Here is a 14,194-nt window from a genome sequence, read left to right on the forward strand (position 1 = left end):
TTTGCTCGCAGCCTGACTCCAGCCAGCCACTGAGGGGTGGGAGTGACATGGTGAAAAGAAGCCATGATGATTCTGCCATCTTGTTTCTTGACTTGAGTCCCAGCCAAAAGGAGGTACAGTGAGTCAGGGACTCACATGGCTTCATGTGTGGGCGATGGGCTTGGAGTGTGCCAGACACAGGCTGTCAGCAGGCAGGACCAGAGGGCCCAAGGAACTGAGCTCCAAAGCCATGTCTTCATTATAACCCTGATATCATCACAGATACCAAGGGCCCCCTCCATCCTGTGGGAACAAACATGCCTCACTAGCCAGTTCTTGAACAACCCTGCCTAGTTCACTCACTCCACATTCATTCACTCACTCACTCACTCACTCAATTTCCAGTGAATGATTCAAGCTGCTACATGCCTCGTTCATGGGGAATAAGCTGGACAGTCTGGACTCGGGGAGTCCAACTTCTGTCAGCGACCAATAGGAAGTATGAGGTAGTGACAGCAAACTTGTGAGTTCACAGTCCTTAACAGCCTATGAAGCTGAAGAGGTGACAGGGCTATAAAGTCAGGATGAGAAGCCTGGGTTGGGCTTGGATTTTCCTTGTTTTAACTTCTTATGTGTCAGTCAGGCTATAAGTGACATACATGGGCTAGATCATGCTTGCATTGGGCAGCAGTGGTCTAAAGTGCATCATGAGAGTAACAGCACATTTGTACCATGCCGTGCTCTCCAAAGTTTTCTCTTCTAGCTTTTGGAAGATCTTCACAAGAATCTCCTGAAAGGGGAGGCTGGGCATCTTCACTAGGCTTAGTTTCTGCATCTGGAAAGTTCCTTGGTAGGTTTATTACAGAAGCTCAGATTGTAGGAAAGAAGAGTGTATACCAGGTGGCCCTTGGAACAGTGCTGGGGTTGGGGGGGCTCTGCAGCTCCATTCCTGGGCCTAGAACCTGGGCAAAGACTGGGGACCTCCCCATGATAGCCTTGGATATGTTCTGAAGGTGTCAGAGGAAAGTATTAGAGACTCAAGACAGTGGTGTTTGTGTTTGAAGTTCTTTCTTCTTCTTAGCAGAGGCAACTTCTTCCTTTGTGGCCTCCAGACATCAGAGCTAGTACCAATACCCTGGGCTCTCCTGGAACAAGGCTCAGAGATTGTTCACACAGCAGACCTCAGGCACCTAGAGACAACCCTCAAAGGGTTTCAGACATGACTGAGCTAGCTCCAGCCCCCAGCCACAGCACCCACCCCCTCTGAGCTCTATATTATGCTATGTTAGTGTGTGGGCATGGAGATCATCACATTGGGTCCAGAGAGTGTCTTGAGGTCAGAGCTGAACCAAGCAGAGGACTGAGCCCCCGGGATGGAGAGGGTTCTGCTGTCTTGTGGGCTAGCATTCACCCTCTGTCCTGTTGAGCATCTGCCAGGTTCCAGGTCTCTGGCTTTGGTCAGATAGGACTGAACTCTATGTGGAATGACCAATCCCTCTGAGTTTAGGACGTCCCCTCTGTCACTCTTGTTACATAAGAAATACATTTTGCTGTAGAAAAAAAATTGCACAATCCAAATAAGAAAAAAGGAAAACATATTAAAATCAATTCAATTATCTTCAGAGAGAAAATCCCACTGCTCATATTTTCAACTATCGCCTCCAAAACACTTCCCTCTAAAGTGCCTTAGATCCCGTTTCAGTCAACACATTGGAAGACATTTTTTCCGACTCAAGCAATACATCCATAAATCATTTTTAATGGCTGTCTAATAATCCATTGTTCGGATGAATCTGTCAAGTCATCTCCAGTGTTCTTTTGGTATTAACAACAGTGGGGTGGACTTTATCGGGTCAGCTTTGTGGCCAAGTGGAGGAATAACAGGGCCCTGAGAGATCAAAGAGAGGAGGCTTGCAAAAGCCCAGCTCAGGAGTTAGGACAAATGACAGACACTGGATAAGAGGAATTGTGTGTAGAAGAAGCAGAGGGTAATGATCAAGTCTCCCCCACCCTCCAACCCTACCAGTTGACATCAGTGGTGAGTGGATGGTCTAGGAAGGTCCTAGACTGTTTGCTCTGGGCTAAAGTCCCACACTCTTTGGGTTGGAGGAGCTCAGGGGTCCCTCCCACCAGTAGGGTCAGGGTTACTGGGGAGGGTATGGAGGAATAGCTTTTGGAAGCCTTCTAAGGACAAGAGGAAGGTCTCTCAAGGCCTACAACAAAAGCTTTTTCTGGCTAATATATTTCAAAAACTCATCAGGACACGTCTCATGTGGTATAAGTTGGGCCATGGGGTTTCTGGTGGCTTCTGCTTCCTACCACCTAGTGCCAACCAGAGCATCTGGCCTGTATCTTTGTGACGGGCCATCTCCAGAGAGCACCTCATTAAAGATAGCAACCCAGAACTACAGCCCGCTCCTTTCCCAGCCTGGAGGCCAGGAGGCGCTGCTGCCAGCTGCTTGACCTCATTCCTCTCTCTCTGCAGTGGGCGGTGGGTGTGGAGCACAGAGATCTGAGAGTGAGACAGACAGGCCCTGGCCAGGAAACCCAGTTGGGGAGACCTGGCCCCACCTCCCCCCTTCCAGAACCAAGGGCAGGGACACTGGCCTCTTAAAAGAGTTAATGGCCCTCCCCTTATGACTAAGACTCAGCACTCCCCTTTGCAGCTAACACCTGGAGACAATGCGGCCAGCCTGCCTGGCATCAAAGTCTCCTTCTGCCCTGCTGCTGACAGGCTGTGGGCTGGCCCCCTCCCCACCCCTCTCCCACCTACAAAGTGACTGCAACCTATTCGATGTTAATTACAGACTCCAAGTTCAAATGAGAAAAGAAAAAAACAAAACAAAACAAAACAACCTTCAACTCAAAACATGGCTGGATCAAGTGGGCACCCGGGATGTGCTCTGTGAAAGGGACACTTGAGTGTCCTTTCAGTCTGCCGAAGGGCTGTTCAATGCCCAAAGGTTGGTCTCACAGAAAAATTGGATATCTACTTGGGTTCTGTTTTTTTATGGGCCATGTGTCCCTAGACAAGCAGGCCCAGCCTGGAAACTGATCTTACTTTACCCTCTTCCTATTTCTATCCAACAGGCCTGTGTTGTGCCAGCATCAGTTCAGGAAGACAGCGCAGGACAACTGTCCTACCCTCATCCCACCCAGTGCTCAACTTCCTCCATAGGCTTTCCATGGGGGCTGGAAAAGGTAAAAGACTCCAGGAAAGTCACTCTCCCTGCACCAGTGGAAGCCTACTGGTGCCTAGGCACCCCAGCTGTAAGGTGGAGGAGAAGGCCAGGGTTGCTAGAAGGTTTTGAGGAGTGCAAATGGCCAACTGAGATGATTCTGCCCTAGAACAGCCCCTGCCTAGCCAGAAATGCCAACCTCAGACACTGAGACAGCTGAGTGCTACATTCACCCCCTCCCCAGCCCCCATGCCAACACCCCAAGATTACCAGTGGCTTTCCCAGGACTTTGCTGTCAGCCAGTCTTCTTAGCTCAGGTGAAGTCACAGGTCTGTGAGGCAGAGATGGGAGTCTGAGGGGAGCTACTGTGGGTGGGAAGATGGCACAAGTGTCCAGAGCACAGACCCCACAGACTCTCGCATGCTTTCTCAGACACCTAGTGCCTCACAGATGACACATGGCAGCCAGAGCTGGGAGAGTGGTACCGAGGGCATTTCAGCTGGTTATGAGGGGAAAGCCTTCTGGGAGAAGAGAGCCACAAGGGTGTCACAGAGGCCAAGGTCTCACTCTCTCAGTTTTGTACCGAAGGCCTTAGGTAGGCTGCCTAGTTTCCTGGGGCTTCAGTTGCCTCATTTGCAGATCATGCTTGCTTTCTTTCTTCTTTTCTTTCTTCCTTTCTCTTCCTTCCTTCCTTCCTTCCTTCCTTCCTTCCTTCCTTCCTTCCTCCCTTTCTTCCTTTCCTTTTTTCTTACAGAAGCTTCTGGTCTCCCCACCTCTTTAGTGGCTGGAAGCCGAGGTACGAACAGAGCAGATATGACAGCCCTGAAGGCCATTACCATCTGCCTAAACCCTGTTTAACCTGCCTGCTGGGGAAGGCTGGTCTTTAAACAAAGTCTTAGGCTCTAGTCCAGGAGAAGCCAGCATGGAAACTGCCTAGTGTAGAAGGGCTAGGGCAGGGATGACTTGGGGAACTCAAGAGGGAAGAAGAGAGGACCCTAAAGCCTTTGTCTTCTTTGGGGTGACTCTACCTCTCCCTCCTCAGTCTGTATAGGGAAAGTTGTCTGGGTCTTGGGGAATTCAGGGGTCATCTGAGCACCCACATGTTGCTGACTTCTCAGTGGGGAGAGCACCAAGGCTACAAGGACCTCCTCTTTCTGGAGGGTCTGCCTGAATCATTGCTAAGCAAATCAGTGGCTTTGTGTTGAAACAAACAGCCATGTGCTGAGGATTTTTATGATAAAAGAAAGCACAGAGGTGTGTGAAGCAATATTGGACTTCAGGGAAAGGTCTTAGCAGGCTTCACACCAAGAGGCAACATCTGCACTCTCACCTGTTTCTCTATGCCTCTAAAGACACATATAGGTTTTTGTTAGGTGCTGGGGATGGAGCAAGGCTGGGAAACTGTGATGTGGTCCAGGCTAGTGTGGGCAATGGGGCTGGAAGCGAATCACTCCAGGCACTAGCTCAGACATGACGAGTGGAGAGCCTACATTTCTAGCTCCTCCCCACTGATGCCCATTCAATAACCTTGGCATCTGTGACAACTTGTGCTTCTTCTGCCTTTCCCCAGTATTTGAGTTCATTCAACTTGTACCAACCCTCTTGCTTTTGTTACCCTCCCCGATTGTCTACAGGGTCTGAAATAGGCCACATGGTCCCCCTACCCTAGGACATGACACCAGCCTGGTTCTCATACCCCAGGACATGACACCAGCAGGCTTCCTACCCCAGGATGTTGTGCTGGCAGGGTACTCCTGGCAACTTACCTCTACCCACCTTGCTGACTTCCTCAGAGACCTCAGCCCCTCAGGGGATACTTTCTGGTTAGTCCCTATTTTTCCTAAATGCCCCCTATCTCCTTTCCCTTAACACTTCCTTCCAGGAATCAAACATTCCAGGCAAAACAAGTCACTAACTAGGTGCAGTCTGTCATGTTTCTATACACCATTCTCCACAGGAAACAGAATGGTAGGACCCACCATACGGCTGGGGCCAAAGAGGCCTTGGTGTGCATGCTGGCTCTGGCCAGTGTCTTGGGTACCCAGTTATTACTTAACCTCACTGAGCCTTCATTCCCTTGTCTGAGAGACAAGGACCATCCCATTCACCTCCATATCCGTCAGGAACGTCTAACAGTACCTAGAACAGAAATATCTTAGTACTTGGCTTCTCTTCTTGATCCCTCAAAATCTTAGATGCCTCCTCCTTCATTAATCCACCAGATCAGCAGCAGCCTCTGTTCAAGTCAGACACCCTGAATCTTCTCTCTGCCCTTGGGGCTCCTTAGCACAGAGCACACGAGATTCTTATCTTCTAGACTTGGGGGTCTTGAGGGAGCAGATGTAATAGGGTTTCATGGTGTTTTGGTGTTTGGCCAGAGGCAGCGCTCACTGCGCATGGGCTGAACAAATGAATCAGTGATGTAAGGCTGGGCTGTGACTGATGGGCTCCTCAAGCAGCCTGGATAGAGATGGCTACAAGCACCCTGGGCAGGGTGGGGCCCCCATGCTTAATCCCAGCACCATTTCCCACCCAGCACTCCTCTCTAGCTCATCCTTCAGCCCGAACAGGCCTATGCACCACAGCGGCAGAGTAGATGATGAAATCAGGGGCCTTAATGGAAGACTGCAGGGTGGGACATCCAGCTGAAACCCTGGCTCTCAAACTGGAGCACAACTCCTAACACCACAGAACTAGCTAACACACACGTTGCCAGCCCTTCTGATTCAATAAATCAAGGGTGAGACTCAGAAGTTTTCATTTCTTTGTAATACATATATGTATACATGTGTATGTACATGTTCATGTGTGAACACATGTGTGTGTGTGTGCATATGAGTATGAAGGTCAGAGGTCAATGTCAAGTGTCTTCCTTAATTGCTCTCCTCAGGTGTTTGGGTTTTTTGTTTGTTTGTTTATTTTTTGAGGCAGGGTCTCTCACTGAACCCGGAGCTCACCAATTTGACAAGAATAACTGTCCAGCAAGCTCTAGGGACCCACTTGTTACTGCCTGTCCAATGCTAGGATTACAGGTGTGTGCCACCAGAGCTGGCTTTTTATGTGGGTGTCATGGATCCAAACTGGCCTCTTGCTTTCGTGGTGAGTGAGCACCTTACTGACTGATCAGTCTTCCTAGCTCCAAGAGTACATACATATTCCCGCCAAGCTCCTGGTTCATGCTTTGAATCAGGTTCCTATTTAAACATCTTCTGCACAAGGGACTTTCTCGAACCGGAAAAGTTCACACTATGGTACTAGATCTGGCTGGACTCTGGGTCCTTAGTTTGGTTTCTGGCCAAGACATTCAAACATAATGACCTCCGTTTTCCCAGGAACTACTTACTGCCTGTTGGTGCAGGCTCAGGGCCTCTGGCTGCCCTTCTGTATCAATGTCCACAATTTCTGTTCATACTTGACTGCCAGAGGCATGCTCCAAGCTCTTGGTGATGGCAGGGACTTACTGCTCATCTCTGAACCCCCCTCCCCCGTCTCATCTCTGTACAGCCCAGGAAGCAGATACCTGGCTAGCCTATCAGATGAGAAGGCTCACTCCAACAGGTGGCCAGCAGGGCTCCTCTGACTGTCACTGGTTTGTCTTGAGGGGTACAGAATGCTGAAGAGGGGCTAAGTAGATGGGGAAGGCAGGGCAGAGGCAGGTGTCAGCTCAAGAGCCCATCCTTTCTACTAGCTCATGGCTGATCTTGAGGAAAGTTGTGAGTGTCCCATCTCCATTTCCCTGCCTGTGAAGTAGGGGTGATAATGTAATGCATGACTTTGTGGACTCAGCTCTGGTAGGAAAGGTTCAGTCAGGTATGGACAAGACCCCACTTCCCATTCTTTCCCAGCTAAGTCCCTAACTCCCATCTAAGCTGAGCTTCGGTGCCACCTTCTTCCCAGGGGCCTTCTTACTCTGTCCCTACATTGTGCCTCTCCTCACGACACTTTGCCTGTTTATGGTTCTATGCCATTCTGATCTTAGGGATCTATGAAGGATCTTTCTCTGAGCTTCCTGAGAACAGGAGCTGAGGATTGCTCATTGAACAGAAGCTAATTAATGCTTACAGAAAAGCACATGGAAATGCTTCCAGTATGTGGTGATCACATGACCAGGGTTCTAGGCCAAAGGGTAGAGGAGGGATAATGAAGCCAAGTCTGAGGGTAGAGCCAGGCCCGAGTGTGCCCGGGCAGCCTCTTTTCTCACAGTCTCCTGGCTCAGCCCCTGCCTTAGGCCTGGGCTTCTTGACTTGGCCTGGAAGCATCTGATGCCCAGGACTCTGCCACGATGAGCTTCTGCTTCAGAAGCTCGTGGAACCCTCCCTGGCTCAAGGGCCCAGTTTGTACATGGAGGGAAAAAAATGGTCTGGGTTACATGGCTCTAAGGGAGACCATCTATCTCTCCTTCTCCATTTGGAGCCTAAAGCAGAAGCCCACAGTCCCACTTTATTTTTGTCCCAGACTTTGTGGCCACTCCATCCCAGGTGACTCACTGCTCCATCCAGGCCCACTGCTGCCCTGATCTAGAAAGACCAGCACTCTCTGTCCCCTTTTCACCCCTGGGACCTACACTGAGGAACGATGAGTCTCGGTCTGTAAACTGCTTTGAGCTCTCAGGATGAAAGGCTGCTGGGAAGTACAAAGTCGCTCCCTGCTTGTTGTTATTGTTCCTGTGAACCCCGAGGTGCCAGGGAGCCAGAGCAGAGCAGTGCAGGCTGCACCCCAGAGTGTCAGGAGAATTGCTCCAGGTGCCAAGCTCAGCAGGGTCAGCCAGGGGCCGAGATGGGGGGAGGTGTGTGCCAACCCCTTGATGCCGTTCAGACACGTGCACATGAACACAACCACCTTGGATCTGGAAGACCAGAGTTGGTTCCAGAGATCTGAATGCTCACTTTACGGATGGGCAGGTGAAAGGAAGATGGGAAGGCTTTGCAAAGATTTGTGTCCAGGGAATTCAAATGATATATGGCCAGAGCTCTTTGCTAAGTATGCTGGTCCACCTTTATACTTCTGGACAACTGCTAGAGACTTAGCAATGTCCTCTATGGGAAGATGAAGATTCCCGGTTCACAGAGAACAGAAGGACATTTCCATTCAATCCTGACTGGTCTTTCAAAGGTCACACAGAAAAGACCAGTGGCTCCAAATCTGATCACCGAGTCTGTCTCTAAACCAGGACTGGCTCACTACTGTCTCTGTAGCCAGATCCTCTTACTAACTGCAGCCTCACAGTTCTTCTCCATTGGGGCCTTAGGGTCACAAGACCCAAAAGGTAAGACTTAGCCCTTTGCATGTAGAAGATGAGGTCTGACTGTCAGAAGTCCAGAGAGAGGGACACGATGCCCACATCATGCAGAGGCACAGTAGGAGTGGGTCCAGGTGCCTGGCTTCCAGCACTAATGTGGTATCCACCACACCAAAGTGGACTTAGCCTAAGTCCACTGCCGCCAAGGCTGGCAAGGTTATGCCTTGGAAGGAAGGAATTTGGATTGTTAGGGGCAGCCCCAGGGGGGATACCAGGAATTGGCCCCATGAACTCTCTGTGAGTCATGAAACAGAGCTCACACCTGCAGCTCTGCCCCACCCAAGCCTCCTGTGCTGTGGCAGGGGAGATGCCCATTTCCCCACACTGCCTGGGTGGAGGACACTCCCTCCTGCTTGCTGAGGAGGAACCTTGGGTGCTGCTGGGGGGGCACCAACTTGTCAGTATCTCTCCTGCTTTATCCCTCTCGCTTTACAGAGTCCCTCCTCACATTTAAGAAGGTTCTAGAGAAGCATGTGCTCACTTTCCATGTCTGAACCTCTTAGTCTTTCAGTCAGATGTGGCGCCATCCCAGCTGAGCCACAGCCTCAGAGAGGCCCTCACTGAGAATAAGGTTCTGGTAGCTGCACATTGGCCTGGAGAAGTATAGCAGCCTCTAGTTCTGAAGGCCATGGCCATCTTTCTTCATTCTTTTTTAATTCCTTTCCCCCACCACCACCTTGGAGACAGTGTCTCTCTGTGTAGCCGTGGCTGTCCTGGAACTCATTCTGCAGACCTGGCTGGCCTCGAACACAGACATCCGCCTGCCTTTGCATCGCAAGAGCTGAGATGAAAGGCCTGTGTCACCACTGCCCAGGTTTGGCCATGGTTATCCTAACCGCTCTTCCTATCAAGGTTGAGTCAGTCTCTTGCAGTCATATACTAGAGATTTAAGACTGTTGGTTCTCACCACCATGGTACTTTCTCTTGATAATCTTGTTTTAGAGTGTAACCTTACCCCATGCCCTCTACATTCTAGAGTGTTCCAAAATACCCAAAATGTGTCTAGTTCTGTCCTTGGACCTGCTTCTCAGTCAGATGCCCCCCACTCCCAAGGCATTCTAAAGAGCCAGATGACCACTGGAGAATGGGGAATGAGAGGGAAAAAAGACAGGAAGAATAGGAAGAATGTTTACAGAGACATTAAAAGGACGTTTTTACACTGGGTAGATGCTGGGGCAGTTACTTCAGAGGGCTGCGGCCCACACCCTCCCCTCAGTGAGTTTTCTACCCTTGGCATCAGGATGCTCCTTTTCCAGGCACAGGTTGAGTCCCCACAGGTGAAGCCTATCCAGTGTTAGTTACAGAACCAGGTTTGTTCCTGCATCTTGGATATCATACCCAAGTCAGATGTGGCGGGAAGCAGGGGAGGGCAGTGTTAGCAAAGGTTCACTGAGTGAAATCCATGACTTTTTGACCCCTGCAAGAGAAAGTCTACTCCCTTGGGTCACAGGTCAGTTACCAGCCCCACATGACAGATGCCTGGCAGGAGATGACTTACATCTCCTGCTCAGCTGACCACAGTCCTCAGGAAGACTCTGAGACACCTGCCCCTCAGAAATGACCAAAGAGACAGCTTGGCCTTTAAATGCTGAACTGCTTCTCTTTGGAGGGCTGGAGCTAACAGTGAACCCTTAGGCTCTCCCCAGTAAAGATACCCAAGTCTTGCCCCCTTCAACATTATGTAGGAAAGAGACCGGGCTCTCTCTGTCACAGTGGAAGTTTTCTAACCTTCCGCTGAGTGCTAGTTGGAAACTATTTTCATTGCACCCTGATGTGAACCAAGCAAATTGGGCACATTTGTCTAGAGAATGGCATTTGAAGTCCCAAGTCTCACCTCTGGAAAGTACTTTTGACTTCACCCTCAGAAACCCTCAGTTACTTCTTCTGAGGAGCAAAGATAAGACCACCTGTAGCCCAGAGTTCTCACAGGGAGTTAAGTGGAGATGGGACATTTGAGCTTGTCTAGCCTGCTAGCTAGTACAAAGTAGACTTTTTACAAAATCGGCAAGGAAAAGCTTGCCCAAGGAAGGAAAATGAAGTGAGAAGCCAGGGCTCACCTAAAGGGGACCTCAAGATGAGCCTGGATCCATTGGGAGGATGTGCATGTCATAGGCTCTGGGCTAGGAAGTCAAGGCCAGCATCCCCTTTACCCTGTAGCTGCCCAGGGTCAGCATCAACGTGGGGCCTTGTCAAGTAACTTCCCCAGCATCTACTCGCTCAAAGGGAGGAGTGTAGAACTCAAAAGCCCAAGAGATTCACCAAGAAGACCAAGGTGGGACAATCATTCCATGCCTGGTCCGCCTCTGGGGGACACATGTGTCACAGAAGCAGCAGTACCCCGCTGCCTGGGGTTCGCTCCCAGGACAGGGCATCCCCTTCATTTCCAGAGGTGGCGGGCGTGCTGCCCAAGCTCCAATGGCGGAGCAGAACGTGTGGAGGTGTGGCACAGGGGTGGGGGAGCCGGGGAGCCCAGCTGGCTGAGGATCCCAGCAAGGGAAGGCAGTGACAGCTCCCCAAACACGGAAGGCTAGGCCCGGGGTGTGCTAGACAGCGGTCTCCGTCCGTGTCCCCGACGCATGCTGCCCACTTGCTGGGGGGCGACAGCTCGGTCTCCGCCGCCCGAGGAGACGCGCGCGCTGCCACCGCCGGGCTCTGGGCGCCCATCCCTTGCTTACCCTGACCCAGCCGCGCGGATCCGCTCGAACCGATCGCTAGCGCGCGCACCGCGGCTGCTGTCACCCCAGCGCTGCTCGCTGCGCCCCAGACTCACCCGCGGGGCGCTTGAGCGGGCGGCAGGTTTCTCTCAGCGAAAAGGGGTTTCTGGGCGCGCCGAGGTGCCCTACCTTTTTCCCCGGGATCAGGTTCCCGCTCCCGCTTTCTTCCCTCTCGGTGCTTCTTGCCGCGGCCGCGGCCCCTCCTCCTGGGCTCCGACATGCTGCCCCGGGTCCTGGGCGGAGGGACGCCCTCGGATCTCCGCTGCTGCGCTGCGCCCCCGCCGCCTGCAGCCCCAGTGCCGGAGCGCAGCGCCTTTCTTATAGGCGGTCACACCCTCCGGGGGAGGGGAGCGGCGAGCCTTAACTCTTCCCCTCCCGCGCCAGCCACCCTCCGCCCACCTCCCACCCACCCAGGCCCCCGTGTGTGTGTTGGGGGGGCGTGAGGGACGGCTCTGGGCCCTGCGCCCCCTCCCTGGGCCCACCGAGGCAGCCAGGACGTGCGCCCAAGAAGAGTGCCTCAGATCTCCTCACCAGAGAAGGGGTTTGAGCTGAGCTGGGGGGACAGGACTAAGGAGAAGAGGAGACGGGATTCCCCCAGCGAGGGCCAGGCTAAGGACAGTGTGGGGGTGGGGAGACAGCCAGAGATGGGCCCAGGAAAGGACCAAACTGAAGCCCACCGGCTGGCTCTGCGGAAAGGAAGCACCCTTGCCTCCTGAAGTTGTTCTTCACAGCTTTGCTTGACACTTGTCTTGGGTCTCCTCATTCCCCAGGGGCTGGTCTCAGCCTCACTGAGAGACCACCATCTAGAGCATACCCTTACACACTCCCTCTTGGGACTGGCTGAAGGAGCCCCTCCCAGCCAATATGGGTTGCAGCCTTCTTGAGGGAGCTCCGGTGCTCCAGGTGGCTTCGCGCCCCCTCCCACACACATGAACTGCAAACCTCAGACCAGGCAAGCAGGCAGCTCCAGCTGGCTCCTTTCTGGGAGGCCTGCGAGGTGAACTCAACGGCGACTGCACCGCCCCCTGCCCTAAGCACACATCCCACAAAACGCTGGTTGAGGGCTGTCGGCAAGGACACCGGCTCCTGCCTCCTGTCTGGGTGTGGTGCTGAAAGGGTTACACAGCAAAGACTCTCCCTCTCCTGGCTCCCAGAAAGCCCGAGCCTGCGGTTTGCCTGCCTAGCTCTGCCTGAGGTGTCCCCTTACAGCCATCCTTACTAGAATCCTAGTCAAAGATCACTCTGGCCAGTCCTCTGTCTCCTTAGCAGAGGATCCCAGTGCTTCCCAGGACAGAGGCCTCCTTAGGACAGTCTGCAGGAGGCAAGGACTCTGGGTCAAGACCAAGGACCCTGGAGCTCGAGGGCTGCCTTGGGGGGCCTGCCTGCCCCAAACTATAGGCCAAACTTGGTGGGGGGAGCACAGAAAGAGATGATGTCCACGTAGCAAGCTGATCTCTGGTGCTCCTGGGGCCTCAAGTAAGTCTTATCAGGGGCCACTTCAGGGGAGGCTAAGTCTGAGAAAGGGCCAGCCCCTCTCTTCACCACAGTGAGGCACAGTGAGTAGTGAGTGCTTCATGTAGCTTTGCTCTGTGAGAGAGATGATAAGAGATCCCAAGAAGATGTCTTAAAGCCCTTGCTCTTGCAGCTTCCAAAATGTCATTCATACGGTCTCTCCCTTCTGACTGGACATCACTTCAGTTCACTCTCTGCCTCATCCTGTCCCGGCCTTTGGTCTCTCAGCTTGACGTGTTCAGCCAAAACACCCCAAGTCCATCAAAATAAGCTTTCCAAGACCCGCACCCAATCCCTGCATCTACTGTTACTACCCACGGAACCCAAACTCTTCCCAGGCAGCTGAATCCTATCCTACCCGGCCCCAGCTCAGAGCTCATAGCTCCAGGTTTGTGTCTCTGCCATACAGACCTGCAGCCACAATCGCTTGCTCTCCTATCCACACCCTTGCATGCTCTAAACCAACGTCCCTGCTCAAGTGGCATTCTCCCTTCTTGGCCTGACCCACTGCTTAGTTTGTCTACTTGGTGAAGCTCCCTGTGTTTCAGGCACATTGCTAGGTGTGAAGGATGCAGCTGTGGCCCAGATGGACCTGCACTGACCTTACCACCATGGATAGAGCCTTGGTGAGGATGAACAAACAGCCGATTACACAAATAATGGATTAAGTCTGTACTACATATTAAGATCTGTTCATTGGGCAAACATTGTCCTATGCCGATCTGCGAGTAGATGGAGGAACAAGCTGCATTGAGGGAGGACTTTATAGGAAACGTTTACTGGGATCTGTGGAACGAGCAAGAGTCAAACAGACAAAAGGCAGCAGTAGTGTGTGCAACAGCCCTGAGGCAGGAAGCTTTTGTGGTTTTGCAAAAATCAAAAGACAGTCAGCGTGCCAAGGTGTGTGTGTGTGTGTGTGTGTGTGTGTGTGTGTGTGTGTGCATTTATGTGTGAGGGTGGAGAGCAGTACGCATGCTCTGAAAAAAAGCCAGGAGAGAAGGTAAGCAGCAGAGGTCAAATCAGCCAGGACACTGCAAGCCCAGAGAAGGCCTTGGGCTTCATTGAAGAGCCATGAGCTGTTTCTAAATGTGCTGTGGGGGAGAGAAGGGAAAGGGAATGTTCTAGAAGAGTCTGCACTTCTCAGATGCTTCTTCCCTGTCCACAGGGGCAGCTTTACTTTCTGTCCGTGGCTCTGTCTCTGTTCCATTAGCTCAGATCTCTTTCAGGCTGTGACTCTAGTTCCTGGCACATGAAGGGTTGATGAGACCTGCCATTCAGAGAGCTAAGTGACTGTCCCACCAGGAGACAGTGGCTGAGGATAGCAGTGGGGGCAGCGAAGAGCTTTTCCTGGCACAGCTCTCCTGGCAGCCCGTGGCAGTTTATGAATGACGCAAGTCAGAAATGCCATGGAAATTCCAGGGGTGCAAGCTCTCTCCAGGGGGTTAGAGCACTCGGACACAGCCCTGAGGGGAGAGGGGCAGGTCATGAAGAAGAGCTGGAAGGATGGGTGG

General features: G+C 52.3%; 1 protein-coding gene across 8 annotated transcripts in view; it reads right to left on the reverse strand.

Moving 5' to 3' along the window:
* Nrg2 (neuregulin 2) overlaps window positions 1-14,194 on the reverse strand; it is a 181,960-nt gene that overhangs the window by 41,546 nt on the left and 126,220 nt on the right. For 2 of the 8 annotated variants that reach the window (XM_087593261.1, XM_087593259.1), the window contains exon 1: window positions 11,301-11,466. The exons of the other annotated variants lie outside the window; for them this stretch is intronic. The gene's annotated coding sequence lies outside the window, so the exon portion shown is untranslated. Of the gene's footprint in view, window positions 1-11,300; window positions 11,467-14,194 lie in introns of those variants that run through there. 8 annotated transcript variants of the gene reach the window in all.

This window comes from Rattus norvegicus, chromosome 18 (assembly GCF_021556685.1).
Source record: "Rattus norvegicus strain SHRSP/BbbUtx chromosome 18, alternate assembly SHRSP_T2T, whole genome shotgun sequence".
In the NCBI taxonomy this organism is placed as follows: Eukaryota; Metazoa; Chordata; class Mammalia; order Rodentia; family Muridae; genus Rattus; species Rattus norvegicus.